The sequence below is a fragment of the Macaca mulatta genome, chromosome 18, assembly GCF_049350105.2.
Source record: "Macaca mulatta isolate MMU2019108-1 chromosome 18, T2T-MMU8v2.0, whole genome shotgun sequence".
In the NCBI taxonomy this organism is placed as follows: domain Eukaryota; kingdom Metazoa; phylum Chordata; class Mammalia; order Primates; family Cercopithecidae; genus Macaca; species Macaca mulatta.
In genome coordinates, this window is record NC_133423.1 from 81,331,322 (window position 1) to 81,347,332 (window position 16,011).

The 16,011-nt window shown below is 40.9% G+C and overlaps 1 protein-coding gene and 1 non-coding gene across 2 annotated transcripts in view; both read right to left on the reverse strand.

The window, feature by feature from the left end:
- Window positions 1-16,011, reverse strand: part of LOC114673869 (uncharacterized) — a 245,244-nt gene that overhangs the window by 93,554 nt on the left and 135,679 nt on the right. The window lies entirely within an intron of this gene.
- On the reverse strand, window positions 13,792-13,894 carry LOC114675565 (small nucleolar RNA U13). Its single transcript, XR_003726512.1, has one exon. It is a non-coding gene; the product is annotated as a small nucleolar RNA U13 (small nucleolar RNA).

The window sequence follows — 16,011 nt, forward strand, 5'->3', positions numbered from 1 at the left end:
GCCATCGGGCCTGGTCCTCTAGGTGCCTGTCAGGGCTGTGCTTGCATATCACCTGTCCCACTGGCCCAGGCAAGTCACAATGCCAAGCTCAGCTTCAAGGAGCTGGAAAACACCCTTCACCTGTTGATGGGACGCTGCACAGGCGCATGGGAGGGGCCGTGGCTGGGGGCGAGACCAGGGCCACAAACAGTCTCGGGGTCCCTTCACCCCAGAGCCTGTCTTCTCTCACTCGGTATCTATTTTCAAAAGATTTTCTAAAGCCCATTCGTAAGAAAGAATAGGCTTGAAAGGAGTGACAGAGGTTTGAAATATTATTCTTCTAAGTAATATTTAAATTTTAACCGGGAACAAACCTTGAGTAAAGGCACATCCTTCTCTTGGTGGGATTTCAGGCAGCGGAGAAGCAGTAGCTGGGGGTGGAGAATTGTCAGATTGGAGAACCTGCTTTCCCATTTCCTTTGGGGGCATACAACTTAGGTGGTCCCCGACTTGGCCAGCTGGCAGCAGGAGTGGAAATGGAAGCTATTTACTCAGGGAACTCTGACCGCACGACTATTAAAATCCCTTGGAAACCCTGACAGCTCTCCACTCCGTTATCATTAAAATGGCTCGCGCTCCCCTGCCAGCTGCTGGGCCTGGGACTGACCCTCTCCCCCACCTATTCCCACAGTCGTATTGTGCCAAAAAATACATTTGTCCTCCAATTGTCATAGAATTCACTGAACTTGGAAAAATCTCCAGACGTTCAATTCACCAATTCTTTTAAAAACAGTCTCTTTGTGTGGCTGTATTCTGCCTTAGAAATCAAGGTTCCAGCTGAAATGTATTTATTTAGCAGGAATGTCTCACTTTCTGTATATGTTCTACATCCATGTGGGGAATATTGCCACTTTTTTGCATATTCATGCCCAGTAGTGGGACTAGAAATCATTGGTTCTGGGAATTCCGTGCATGTGACTGGGAATTCGTGTGCATGTTGTTATATATGTATATTTCACTGGTTTGACTGAGAAGTCCGTGGGAACTACCCTTGTGTGTCCTCTAACCCGCCCTGAGCATTCAATTGTTCACTTTTTCGTTCATTAAAATGTAATGTACTTTTATTGTGCATGTAGTGGTTGGCATGCTCTATGCTGTTGATCCAGAGATGAATAATATGTGGGCTTTTTTTCCAGAAACTGAGCACAGCCAACAAAAGAGAAGCGTTTAGACAATTCTGTCCTGCGTGGCCAATGTTCTTTACCTTTCTGGTGTTCAGAGTCATTTCTTCAAGTGAAACTGTAGCCTTGCCTGAGTAGACACTTGGTGGAGACTGAACAGGTGCTCTGCCCCTGCCCTTCCTTCCTGGGGAACGGTGTGGTTTTAGCTTCTCAAAGTTCCGTCGTCATACTCTCTGCCTCTTATCCATCCAGCTCTAGCCAGTTCTCTTCACCACTTCCAAAGCGAAGATGAAAATTCCACCTGTTCGTCAAAACTCAGCCAGAGCTCAGTCTCCCTCCAATGAGAAAATGTTCCCTGTGCTACAAGCTGAAGCCACAAAGACCAGCGTCAACGGAGGAGACCCTAGTGCCCACAAATAAAGCCAGCACTGTACACCCACATAAAGTCCCATGAAGACAGAAATGAGGGAGAATTTAATGCTGAGGGAGAAATTAAGGATTTAGTAGGATCCCACAAAGTCTTTGGAACCAGATCTGATTGTTTCCTTTAGTTAAATTCACTCAAACATGCAAGCATTTGTGTAAACATCAGTGTTTTTCTCAGTGATTCTGCGGGATTTCTAAAATGTGCATCTATTTAGTCTAAGATGAAACACTGGTTATAGGATGAAAAAAATTAAACATGCATTCTTCAACTCTCAGACCTCAACCACAAACTGAAATCCCAAAAAGAGTCATTAAATCACAATGTGTACTTAAAATAACAAATTTGAAATAAAAAATGTTCCAAGACATTAAACTTCAAAATGATCTCTGACTGTAATCCCTTCTGGACTTGGGTCTGGACATCATTTGGGTCCCCTGGAAACATCAAAGGACATATTGGCAGGGCATCCCAGGAGGGGACACAGCAGTCCCTGCTGAGTGGAACATAGACAGCCGGGGTGCTGGGCTCCATATGGGACATGCATTCCTAACAAACGGTTCGCGTGTGGACATCAGAGTCCAGAAGCAGTTGTAAAAGTGGACAGATCACTTTGTCTTTTTTTTCTTAAAGATTCTGAGAAAGTGGAGGAATGAGCATAAGTGGGTCCACCTGGGGCTGTAAAGAGGACTGCTTTTCAGGAACCCAGGAGGACCAAATCAGGTCTTTTTCCCCAAAGCGCAGAGAGGTCCTTGAGGCCGTGGTTCTCAATTCTAGAAAAGGGATATGTGCATCTCAAAGTCATCTGGAAGCCTTTTCCAAACTTCTGCTCTGCCCCTCTGGGGAGATGGAGGTTTTTCAGGCTTGTTCCCACTCCTCCCTGAGAACCCCTGCCTTAGCGGAATGCCAGCTGGAGTTATAGACTTCACCTCTGCAGAAAAGAAGGAGCAGTGACTAAAGTCCATAAAACTTCAAAAGACACAGCTCTCCCCAACCTACTGACTGATCACATCCAGCAGATCACATGCATTTTCATAACTTCCTAGTAATTACATTTATATTCAAAAATAATTACTTTCTGACTTTAATTGTTTTTACAGTCTGTCAGAGGAAATCCAAAAGGATATTGCAAAGTGAGGAGGTGTCCTCGCCTCTGTGCCAGGCCAAGTTCCAGGTCAAGGCCGGGCTGCCAGAGTAGGGTTGGGGAGGTGACAGAAGTAGAAACCGCATCTTAAAATGACTGCTTAAAGAATGAGGTACTCGCCAGAAGCAAAAAACAAAGGATGGATGACAGAGCTTCCTGCAAATGTTTGAAGCACGATTGTGGGCAACAGGGAAATGCTTTGTTTGGTGCCAGAGGATAGAATTAGAACAGACAGGAAGAGGTTCTAAAGACCCAGACTTTGCATCAACATGAAAAGAACATTCTAACAGTTGTTCAGAAAAGCAATGGTCATCTTCTAAGATGGACGGATGCCATCTTTGACCTTGTTCAGGAAGTTCATCTGTCAGGGATCCCAGGGAAGACACTTCTAATTTGGATCCGTTCAACCAGAAGACCTCCAAGTTTCCATGTAAGAGGTGAATTTGATGTTTAGAAATGAGCCATAAAGAACCAGGGCGGCCGGCTTTCCATGCTCAACGCCGGGGGAGGGGAGGAAGAGGATTGATTTGTATGTGTGTCTGCAGAGTGCGTCTTTTTCTGAATTGCCAAGTGAGAATGCTGTAAACATATTCCTATTTTGTTCCATATTTGTACAAACAAATGTGTTTCCACTGAAACTTATGTAAATATGTGCTTACTAATGAATGCACTCACCCTGAGCACTGACTAACCAAACCAACTTCCTTTTTCAGCTCAAATATCTAAGCCCAGTTATTTTAAACATTAATCAACTAAAAGAAAAAAACCAAAGTCCACATTTGTCTTAATTCTTAACTATAGAAACTAATGGTAACAAAGTCGTGTACCTTCCAGGTAAGCAGGGAGAGAGATGTAGTGAGAAATGTAATAGTGCATCATGAGAGCAACGTAAGATAGAGGCCATTGTTTAATGGAAAACGCCCAGTGGCACCGTCCCATAGTATACACACGCACCTTGACACTTGTCCCTGTAAGAATCACAAGAATACGCATAAGGCTAGGTCATTGTTAATTCAACAGGCACATCAGCCACTGGAAAGTGAAGGGTGGCCATAAGGTCCACCTTCACCAGATGGAACTCCAGTCTCCAAAAGTAAATAGAGTAGAAAACCATTTGTCCAACAGTCTAAACACTAGAAGCATCCGCACAGGGATCATTACATAGGGACTTAAAAATGAGCAGTGACTTTAAATTTTTCACCTCTATGGTAATGGAAGAATCATATACCATGGTTTGTGAGCGATACAGATGTCATAATCTGTGGGTTGCAAATAACCTGTTACCAGGAGTTACCCGGGTATCATTGTCTAAGTACAGTAATAGAGACATGGTGAAGTGCCTCCGAACAGAGCAAAAGTGACTCCATCGAAGACTACTTCTTGGGGAGAATTTCACACTGTTCATCATCAAACAAAGATCATTGCCTTCTGAGCAGAAGAGACTCTAAATAAATATAGAAGAATAGAAATCTGAAGTGGAAACTTGCAGCCAGAGCATGTATGTGATACTGGCAGTTCTTTTCTAAAGAGAAATTCATTTTCCATAAATGATTTACATTGGATCCTGATGATAAGACATCTTGCCAAATGATTTGCTGCTCATCATAAAGATTTCCCAACAAATAAAATTTCCATGCAGCCTCTCCTATTATTGCATGAATGTTTTGGAACTACATCTCAGGAAATAAGTGAGGACTGCAAATTGTGACTTTCAGGTTGGAAATCCAGCAATGAACTTTGTTTTTTGACTTGGTCTGGCCGTACTGGCCATGGCTTAGCATTTGACAGAACCTACTTTAGGGTTACAGTTTCTCTGCAAAGGAAGTTCTGAGAGATGGAAGCAAGGCTGGGCTGAGCAAAAAACTTCCTAAAGTGATTCTGGTTTCAAAAATCTGATTTATTCTCTCAGAATCACACATAACGTTCTCAGCTCCAAGAGAGTGCGCACACCACTTTAGAAAGAACTCTTGACTGGAAAGCAGTAGATGTAGGTTCAAGTTTAGGTTCCCCAATTTGGTAGGTGAGGGGAACCCCTCCTCTGTCATGTGAGAGAGCAACACCTCATCCATCTGCACCTACAGAGTCGCATGGATCTACGCTGGACAGAGCTCAAAAACAACGCACGAGAAAGAACAGAAAGAGCATTGGACACGGAGCCTCTGTAGGGCTGAATTCCTGCTCACCACTTAACTCCTCATACTGGGAAGATTTTCAACATCTCCAAGACTTGGGTTTTTCATTTGCAAAACGTAGATTATAATCTCTTTTGGGATGGTTATGAGCATGTTAAATAAGATAATTTTTAAATGCTCCCAGCAGAGTGAATTGAAAATGGAAGGTGCTGAACACCAACATATTAATGAGCTAATATTTATTAAGCGCTTAATAGATCCCAGGCACTGTGCTTGGTGCTTCACATACATTCTGTCATTTAATCTTCATGGCAACCTTAGGAGTCGGTAGTATTATTAACACTACATCTTTACCAGGAAATGAAATATTAGGATAGTTTTGTAACTCATTAAATGTCACACTGTTACTTCCCTTTTAAGGAAGCACACCAGAGAAGCAGCATCCAAATGCATAGAGCAATTTTAGGAGCTACTGGATATCTTCTGAAAGTTGACCTCTGTCTCTTTGTGGAAAATATTATCAGAATGAGTATATTAACCACAAAAGAAAATCTGTTTAGTACTTCATACTTATTTCTTTCATTTTTTTGCCCCAAAATGTTATTAGCCATGTTGTTCACCTACTTTTATCACTAGGCTCAGCTCAAAATGATTTTATTTTATACCACAAATTTCAATGCCATTCACAGTGTTGAATGGCTTAGCATTTGACAGAATCCACTTTAGGGTCTATAGTTTCTCCACAAAGGAAGTTTTGAGCCATGGAAGCAAGGCTGGGCTGAGCATAAAACTTTCTAAAGTGATTTTGGTTTCAAAAATCGAATTTATTCTCTTAGAATCATACATAACATTCTCAGCCTGGGGCCTCCTATTTTCCCTACGTGGCGCTTTCAGCAGCCCCACCTCTGGGATAAACCATCTCCTCTTCCTTTCCATGTGTGGCTCTTGGCATGAGTCATTGCAAACCTTGAAATCAGCTTTTTTTTTTTCTTTAGCAGATTGGATTTTTTTTAAGGTATATATTTAAGGTATACAATATGATGTTTGGATATACATAGTAAAATGGTTGTTATATTCAAGCTGACATATCCATCATCTCACATACTAACCATTTTATTTTTGCAGTAAACATACCTAAAGTCTATTCTCTTAGCAAATTTCCAGTCTGCAATAGAATGTTATTAACTATGCTCCCTGTGCTATGCATTAGATTTCTAGACCTATTTATCCTATAAAACTGCAGGTTTGTATCCTTTGATTTCCATCTCCCCATCCCCTTCCCTTGGTAACCACTGTTGTACTCTATGTTTCTACGTATTTGAGGTGTTTTGTTTTGTTTTGTTTTGTTTTGTTTTAGATTCCACATGTAAGAGAGGTCCTGCAGTATTTGTCTTTCTGTGCCTGGCTTCGTTCATTTAGCATAGTGTCCTCCAAGTTCATCTATGGTGTCAGCCTTCTTTTTTAAGGCTGAATAATATTCCACTTGTGTGTGTATGTATAACAATTTCTTTATCCATTCATCTCTTGATGGACCCATAGGTTGTGCTTTCATATCTTGGCTGTTGTGAGTAATGCAGCAGTGAACACGGGAGTGCAGATTCCTTTACAAGGTTGTAATTTCATCTCTTTTGAGTATATACCTAGAAGAGGAGTGGTTTGGTCATATGGTAGTTGTATTTTTCATTTTCGTAGAACTTCCATATGTTTTCCACAGGGCTGCACAAATCTACCTCCTCACCAAACGTGAACAAGGGCTCCCTTTCCTCCACTTGCTTGCCAATACTCATCTATTGTCTTTTCGGTAAAAGCCATCCTAACAGGTGTGAGGCAAAAGATGTCCTTGTGGTTTTGATGTGCATTTCCCCGAGAATGAGTGATGCTGAGCACCTTTCCATGTAGCCACTGGCCATTCGTACGTCTTCTTTAGAGAAATGCCCATTCCAGTCCTTCTCCCATATTTTAACGGGATTATTTGTGTTTATGCTTCTGAGTTGTTTGAGCTGATTTTTTAGATATTAACCCCTCATCAAATAATTCCTCCTAATCCATTAGCTGCCTTTTCATTTTGTTGATTATTTCCTTTGCTGTGCAGAAGCTTTTTAGTTTGATGCAACTTCACTTGTCTATTTTTGCTTTTGTTGCCTGTACTTTGGGTGAGATTAAAAAAAAAAAAAAAATCCTTGCCAAGGAAAATAGCAAGGGGCTTTTCCCCTGTGTTTTCTCCTAAGAGTTTTATGGTCTTATGTTTTGATTTTTGTGTGTGGTGTTAGATAAGGGGCTTTCATTCTTTTGCATGTGGATATTCATTTTTCCCAACACCATTTGTTGAAGAGACTATCCTTCCCCATCGTGTCTTCTTAGTAGCCTTGTTGAAAATTAGGTAACTGTATATGCATGAGTTTATTTTTGGGCTCTCTGTTCTGTTCCATTGGTCTGTGTGCCATTTTTATACCAGTACCATATGGTTTGTTTATTGTTGCTTTACAATATAATTTGAAATCAGGAAGTGTGATGCGTCCAACTTTGTTTTACTTTCTCAACATTTTTTATTTTTTTGGCAACTAAGGGTCTTTTCTGGTTCCATACAAATTTTACAATTGTTTTTTCTATTTCAGTGAAAATACCATTGGAATTTTGATAGGGATGGCATTTAATCTGTATATTACCTTAGGTAGTGTGGACATTTTAACAGCATTGATTATTTTAATCCACAAACATGGATATCTTGAAGCTGATGGAGCTTCAGTTTCATAATCCCTCACTTCCATGAGCTCCTTTCAAAGCCTGAAGAAGAGTCCTAACAATTTTGTATTCATAATTTTGCATTATTTTCCTTTGGAAGGTCCCCAACACGTGGAGTGTAACTTGAGCAGAGTATCTGCTTTCCTTTACTTCTCCCACCTAGAGCTGAGTGGTTCTGGCCCTGGAACACGTGCGAATTCATCAGCTGCTGGAGAGCTACGATGCACCTTGTCTGCCACGGCTAGATCTCCCATTTGCATGGTGATTTTTACTTTCAATGCTCTTTCAATAGTATTGCCTCATTTAATCCTCCTACCAATTCTTCAAAGTAGGTTTAACAGATGTAAGAATCACAGAAGAATATTAGAAGAGGCCAAGTAGTTTCATATTTAAATGATGGGGTTTGGAATAATTTAGACAACTACAGGCACCTCATCTTGCTGGACCTCCCTTCCCATTTCTGAGCCTTGCTATTTTCATAAATAAAATAGAGATACTAGTAGCACCTTCCCCAGGATCTGTGCAGATTAACTGAGATATGGCACAGAGAGGTATCGACAATTTCTAGGCCACCCAGCTATTGAATGGCAGGTGCCCAGCAGCAAGCTCATGCCCTTTCCACAGCCCACACACTCTCTTATGTCCTGCCCACTTCTTTCAGTGATGAGAAAGTGAAGATACAGGAGGAGTAAGTGACTTGCTTTGGGTCACAGAGCAAGCACATGGCATAATACCCCACTATCACGTGCACAAGGAGTGCTGGGTGGTGTCGGCAATCTAGCTCTCTCAAGTCGGCTGTGGGTTCCAGTCACAGCTCACCCTTTCTTGTAAGAATCATAACCCTGGGTGTGTTCCCTTACCCTCTCCACCCAAGCTTCCTTACCTATAAAACAGGGTCAACAAAAAATGCTCACTTCAAAGTTTTGATGGGGGTATTAAATGAGTGACTTGCATAGCACCATCACGGCAGTGCCCGGCACACAGAAGCCCCCAGCCAGCATGAGCCGTTGCTGTCATTAGTCAGAGTTCACCTGTGCTGGGACCCACTGTCTGCTGCGTCTCTGTGATGGCCCTCACCCCCTGGGCACGACAAAGACCTGAGGTCTGCCCACTGGAGCCTTTGTCTGACCATCTTTTTTGTGTTTTTGCTTTTTCATGGCATCCACTTCAGGATCTTCCAGAATCTTGTGGGAGGGAAAACATAAAATATAATTACTGAAGGGAGAGAGGGAGCAATGAATCCTAATTAGTTATACTTTAAAAAAAAAAAGTGTCCCCAAAATGGTCAGCAGCACTGAAGCAGTGGCTGTGGTCATTACTAGGGGACTCAGCAGCCGTCGGCCACAACCCTACACCCTTAGATGCGGCCCAGCCTCACCTCTGATCTTGTCCTTGCTGGCGTTAGTGAGCCCTGGGTGTGGGGTCTGCTAAAGTTCACTGGGATCCTGGGCTCAGGCCTCAGCCTCTGGTCGTGAGGGCCTCGGGCTCGGTCCCACCCAGGCTGTCTCACCACCCTCTGGGCCACCTCCTGGCCCAAACCCAGGGTCCTGAGCAGCGGATGAACTGTGGCCACATGGTACCGAGGCCACTAGGCTGGGAATGTTTGTCCGCGTTGTTTCCGAGGCGTCTGCTCTACTCCTTCCTGGGACATGAGGCATCAAAACATTCCCTGGCTCCCCTCTTAAAAGCTAGCCACGTATCCCTTACCTTCAATCAAATACACTCATAAACATAAATTAAATGAACCAGTCTTAATTTAAATGAACATGTGAATACTGTTCATTTTAAATAGCCAATGTTAATATAGGTAATTAAATGTTGCTAATTGTATTATTTAGGAGGGTGATTGTGCCTTTCTCTTATTTATTTGTTTTTAAAACGTTTGCTTTAAATAAACGCAATCCCACTTACATGATTGGCAGATTATTAGTCACAGCCCTATAAAGAATTCCTACGTATTTCTCTAAATGTGGGTAGTAAAGTGCGCACCCCTCATCTTACTGAAGGTCTTCTCCAGACATTCTGCAGGTAACTGGAGACACAAATGCGAACAGGCCCCATTCGGCCCTTCAGGCCCAGGCTATCTAACAGGGGGTTCCTGTTTCTCTCCTGCTGGGCACGAAATCTCTGGAACGGGAATTGCTCATCATTAGAGAGCAAGGGCCTCCCTTCTTTGCTCTCAGGAGAGCAGAACTACACAGGAGACACGACTCTTTTATTCTGAAAAGCTTCCCAAACTGAGCCCAACAAAAACAATCTAACATGTTAGAAGAGGTTGGGTATACACAAAATCGCTTGGAAATACGTCCTGTTCCCAGAGCAGCTTTTAAAAGGGTGGCGGGTGGGAGGGGAATAGGAAAGGGAAGGAAGGATATAAAGGCAACCAGAACCCAGCAACACTTGATCCCTGAGGAATGAGCTTGTAAGGAAAGCAACTAAACAAAAAGTCAGGACTACAGTGCTGCTTGGACAGGGTCGCCACTTTTCCCAGAACCACTGTCTTTGGAAGACAAGGTTCATAGTGAAACACACAGGCCCAGCTTCCTTGACCTACATCCCACACCCTGGAGGTTCTATTGTAACAATTGCATCTGTTTAGATTTGCTCTCTCTTTTCTCTGCCCCATCTGCCAGAGGTGGCACCCTTCTACCTTCCTATGTTATGATTCTCTGATATGTTTGGGTAAGTACTATGTTGTCTGGTTTTAAAAACGGAAAAACAAAGAGTTCAGTGACTTAGAAACACACATGATAGTCAGCAATGGATCTGAAACTATCCAGTCTCCTGATTGCCATTTAAATATTCTTTTCAAAAACCAATCCTTGAAATCTCATCCTTCTGCAGAAAAGGCTTGTGCCCTGTGTAGGGAATTCATAACCACCATTTTCTCGAAGAATCCAATAATCAGCCTCCTGTGTGATCTCTCTAGTTTCTCTACATTTTGTCTAGTGTTGTCTGAAATATAAGAATCTGAAACTCAAGTTGCAATCATCTTGTCCCCAGTAACTGTTTTACTCTCAAGTTCCTCATCAGATCAGGACCATTGTCCCATTTCATAGCGTGGTTAAGAAGTCTAACCAGCAGCTTTCAACCCACAAGTTCCTTCAAAGCAAGTCATAATTTGCTCCATTGCTAAACAATCAAAGGTCCAGACACACTTTTCTACTCTTATCAGCAGAACCATGGCATAAGCATCCCTCCAAGTAATTTCTAACATCTTTATCATCGAGGTTCTCCCCAGCGATTTCCCCAGAAGGTTGTGCTGAGGTCCTCTGAATCTTGGCCTGATAAGTCCTTAAGGCTCTGTACAGCTGCGTCTTTATTCCAACACTCGCTGAACAAGGTCATATACATGGTATCTCTCCTCCTTATTGTAAAAAAAAAAAAATGCATAGAATCAAATTTATTCCTTGGTGAACACCTGCCATCTGTCCAGCTTCCTGTAGGTATTTTAACACACATTTTCTCACCCACTCTGTGTGCAGGCAAACTCAGCCTCTTTTCTAGATCAAAACCTTGAGCTCAGACTTGCCAGCTTCCTGTCTTCTCACTCCTTGCATCTCTCTAGTCCCTTCTGGAGGTTACATAATCCTCTCCTTGGCCCCATCTGTCAGAGGTAGCAGCCTTCTAGCTCCTATATTATGATTCTATGATATGTTTAGGCAAGGACTATGTTGTTTAGTTTTAAAGACAGAAAAAACAAAGAGCTCAATAGCTTATCCAAAAACACACATTTTAGTCATCAATATATATAGAGCCATCCACTGTCTTGACTCTTATTTAAGTATTATTATCAAAAACTGATCCTTAAATATTTCATCATTCTTCCGGAGGGCTGCAGGATCTTGGAGTCCTACATGTAATAACATACTGGTCATCGCTCTTGGCAAATATTGAAAGCTTCACTTGGTCCCTAACACCTAAAGGATAAAGAAGAGCTTGATGATTTGATGTGAGGTAAGGAAAGTGGAGATGGGTAGCCTATATTCACGGTTTTGCAAAAGACTTATTGCATTAGGAGCCCTGTGGGAAATCTTGCTGTTCAGAAGACGAGGCCACAGTTGTAGAATCTTAGACCCCTGGAGGTGTAAATGACCTCACAGATCACCACATCCAGCTTGAGTCCACCAGACAACATTTTTGCTCCTTAGCAAGGTCTTCTAGAAAGCAGAGCCAGAGTCAAGGATTAAAGCACTAACCCTTAACTTGGGAGGTAAAAATCCAGAGGTGTGTACAAGAAAACAAGATCAGGGAATGAGACGAGCCACACAGTTGGGTGTGCTGGCTGCTGCTTCACCACAGCCACGAAGAAACTCAGCGGTGGCTTGGCAGGTGTGTCCACAAAGCACAGAGCATTTCTCCGAGAGGATCCTAAAATTAATGACTTCTTTGGGGGTATTTCACAGATGAAAGAAAGCAAGCAAGTTTGCCTGCTAAGCTATCTCCCTTCTCCCAGTTCTTACTAGTCAAAGTTCACCATGAGGCAAGACAGTTCCTTCACACTTCCCAGTAGCAACACTGGTTCTTCGGTGAAAGTCCAAGGCACATGAGATTACATTGATTCGTATCTGGAAGAGGAGTGGCAGTTTGACACGCGTGGGCTTGGCCTTGGAGCCCAGGGTGCAACTCAGACACCAATCTGCTCAGGGATCATGGCAGAAATGGCCTCAGGAAGTGAAAAGTGTTTTTGGACAGCAGGAGACAGTTATGGGACTCTGAGAAGGTACACAAGATTTAGGTCCAAAACATCTACTAAGTGATCATTCAGCAACTAATGTACGTCTCCAATATGGAGGAACTCATTGCTTCATCAAGAAACCTCTTTTCTTTTTATTAAGCAAAAATCTATGATCCCTTAGATATTTAGCCTCTTACTCTAGTTATGTTCTCCTGGAACCACATAGAACAATTTTAATCCATCATGTGCATGATGGTTCTTTTGTCTGCTTGGGACTTCAGGTGTAGAGCTTTGAGTTCTCATGGTATCATTGGCCTGCACAGGATCTCATTCCACACTTTCATTCCTCCCTCCTCCGTATGCCGCAATTATAAGGTGCTTTATGTGTATCTGATTGTTTGTAGGTCTTCTCATAAAAACTATGTTGTTTTGTGTGCATACACTTTTAATTTACATGAAGGGATTGTGCTCATGGTATTTTTTTTACTTTTTTCACTCAGTTATGTTTGTTTTTTTTTTTTTTTTTTTTTTTTGAGACGGAGTCTCACTCTGTCACCCAGGCTGGAGTGCAGTGGCCGGATCTCAGCTCACTGCAAGCTCCGCCTCCCGGGTTCACGCCATTCTCCTGCCTCAGCCTCCCGAGTAGCTGGGACTACAGGCGCCCGCCACCTCGCCCGGCTAGTTTTTTGTATTTTTTTAGTAGAGACGGGGTTTCACCGTGTTAACCAGGATGGTCTCGATCTCCTGACCTCGTGATCTGCCCGTCTCGGCCTCCCAAAGTGCTGGGATTACAGGCTTGAGCCACCGCGCCCGGCCTCAGTTATGTTTTTAATATATTGCCATGTTGCTGTACTATTAATCCAGGAATGAACACCTACTTTGCCTCTTATGCCCATGCAAATCACAGGTTTTAATGCATGTTATTTTATAGGAGTGTGTTAGAATTTTTCTAGAATACATATCCAGAAGTGGTATATATTCTAGAAAACATATTTCTGGTGGAGTTGCTGGGTCATTGGGTATAAATATACTTAGATTGACTAAGTACTTCCGGATTAATCTCCAAAGTGGATGCCCTGTCCATATTTTCACCAACAACACATGAGATTCCTATATTCCTACATTTTTACCAATATTTTCATTTTCTCACTTTTTCAATTGACATTTCTCATTTAAGTGCAAAGAAATGTTATTTTAGTTTATGGTTTCCTAATCACTAATAATTTTGAATATCTTTTTGTATGTTTGTCAGCCTTTTGGACTTTTCTTCCATGAATTACTTGTTATATATTTTTCAGTTGGGTTGTCTTTTACTTATTCTTGATAGATTCCTAGCTAACAGAGATATTAGCCTCTTTTTTTAGTGTATTGATTGCAAATATCCTCTGTTTTTCGTACCTGCTTGCTTGTCCATGGTGTCCTTCACTGGACATGAATTTTTAATTTTAATACAATCATTGTGCCTTATGGGTTTCTGCTTTTAAGGTAATGTTATGTTTTGGTTTTTTCACCTTCAGTGGGTAATGTGCCAATGTTATAAAAAGGCTTGAAGGAGGCACATCTCACACTTTAGTGTGAAAAATCAATCATAATGCTTATGATCCATAAAAGGATCTAAGGTTATGTTTAAAATTCCTATCCCCCTTCAGAAGTCAATACTGCATTCTTCTACATTATTTGATTATTTTATAGTTAATATCTCCATTTCTTAGGTCTTTTGCCCATCTACAGTACCTCTTCCTAAATGATGTTGGGTAAGAATCTGGTTTTATTTTCCTCCATAACGAAAGCCACCCAGGGATGTGTTGGAGCAACTTGTGCCAGGTGGCAAGAGCCAATTGTTAAATATTGAATTGTGCAAGCTGGTTGCTAAATTGTTGGCAGTTTGAAATAGTCCACGCTGGGAATTTTTATGCCATGAGAATTAGCAATAAATCAAGTATTTTTTCCTTTAGGGAACTGGTTTACCACTACACCATTGAAATGTCTACTGAATCATCCTTTCTTTATTGATCTATACTGCTACTTTTATCATATATTAAGTTCCCATATACAAGGGATCTTGTCTGAGACCTTTTATGCCATTTCATTGGCCTGTTTGTCTATTCTTGTCTGGTGCCATACTGCTTTTATTACTGTGTCTTTGAAGCTTGTCTTAGTGGCTCATAGAGCAAGATCCCACTCTGTGCTCTTCTTTTTTAAAATTGACTTAACCCTTCATAGACTACTACATAGTGGAATATTATGCCTTAAACCATTTTAGAATAAGTTTAACAAGTGCCTTAAAAATACATCTGGCATTTGATTCATGTTTTGATGTTATGAAACAATGTTGGGAGAATTGACATTTTCAAAAAGTCATTCCATCCAAGAACATGATTAACTCTCTATTTATTTAGATTCTGTTGTACAAAGTTGAATTAAATTTTAACATTTTTCCAAATTGCTTTTATTATTTGCTAATTCCTGATGCTTTACAGATAGTGTTACAATTCTGAATGGCATTTTATTTTTTAAGAATATTTTCCAGTTGATTGTTGTTCATGCTACTAATTTTTGAATTGTGAATTAATTTTTGAAATATGCTATTAATTTTCTGAAATTTGACCTTGCCAAAAACTCTTATTATTTCTGTTGGGTTTTGTTGAATTTTCTATGATCATAGTGTTTTAAAATACGATAGGTTTATCTCTTCCTTTTCTATCTTCACACTGCATTTTCCTTTCTTGATAATGATGGCCAGCATTTACACCACCGCATTTTGCTGTAGCAGTGCTGATAAGCATTCAGCAGAGCTTGGCCCAGAAATGACCTGATATTGAAACTATCATAAAGGTGTTAAATATTTTAATTAATAAATAAGTACAGATGTTAAATATGCTAAAGACTATAGTACAACAAGCAGACAATAATGCATGAACAGATGGTGGATGTCAGCAGAGAGATATAAACTACAACGAGAGTCAAATGAAAATGTTAGAAATAAAAAACATAGTATCAGAGATGAAGAACTCTTTCAATGGGTTTATCAGCAAACTGGACATATCAAAATAAAACATCAGTGAACCTGAAGGTAGGTAAATAGAAATTAAACAAAGGGAAACACAAAGAAAGAACAAAGAGAAAAAATAAAGCAAAGGGTATAAGGCAATGGGACAACATAAAATATATAAAATTGGAGAAGGTGGAGAGGAAAATAGGCAGAAGAAATATTTAAAAAGACTGGCTGAGAATTATTTTTTAATTAATGAGAGTCAACTAATTACAGATTGAAGAAGCTCAGGAAACCTGAAACAGGATTAAAAATCTATATACCTGTCTACATCACAATCAAACTGCAGAAAACCAAAAATGAAAGAGAAAATCTAGGAGACAGCCAGAAAGCTTCAAAAGGAACAGCTTACACACAGAGAAAAAATAAATAAGAATTACAGACAACTTCTCATCAGAATTTAACTGAAGAAAATGGAGAAGCATCCTTAACGTACTGAAATAAACATCAGTCAACCAAGAATTCTATATCCAGTGAAAATGTCTTAGAAAAATGAAGGCAGAATGAAGAGATTTTAGACACACAAAAGCTGAGAGAATTTACTGCCAAAAATGTTGAGGAAAGTTTTTTTTTTTTAGAAAGAAAGAATAAGACAGCAGATGGAGGCTAGACACAGTGGCTCACACCTGTAATCCCAGCATTTTGGGAGGCTGAGGTGGGTGGATCGCTTGAGGTCAGG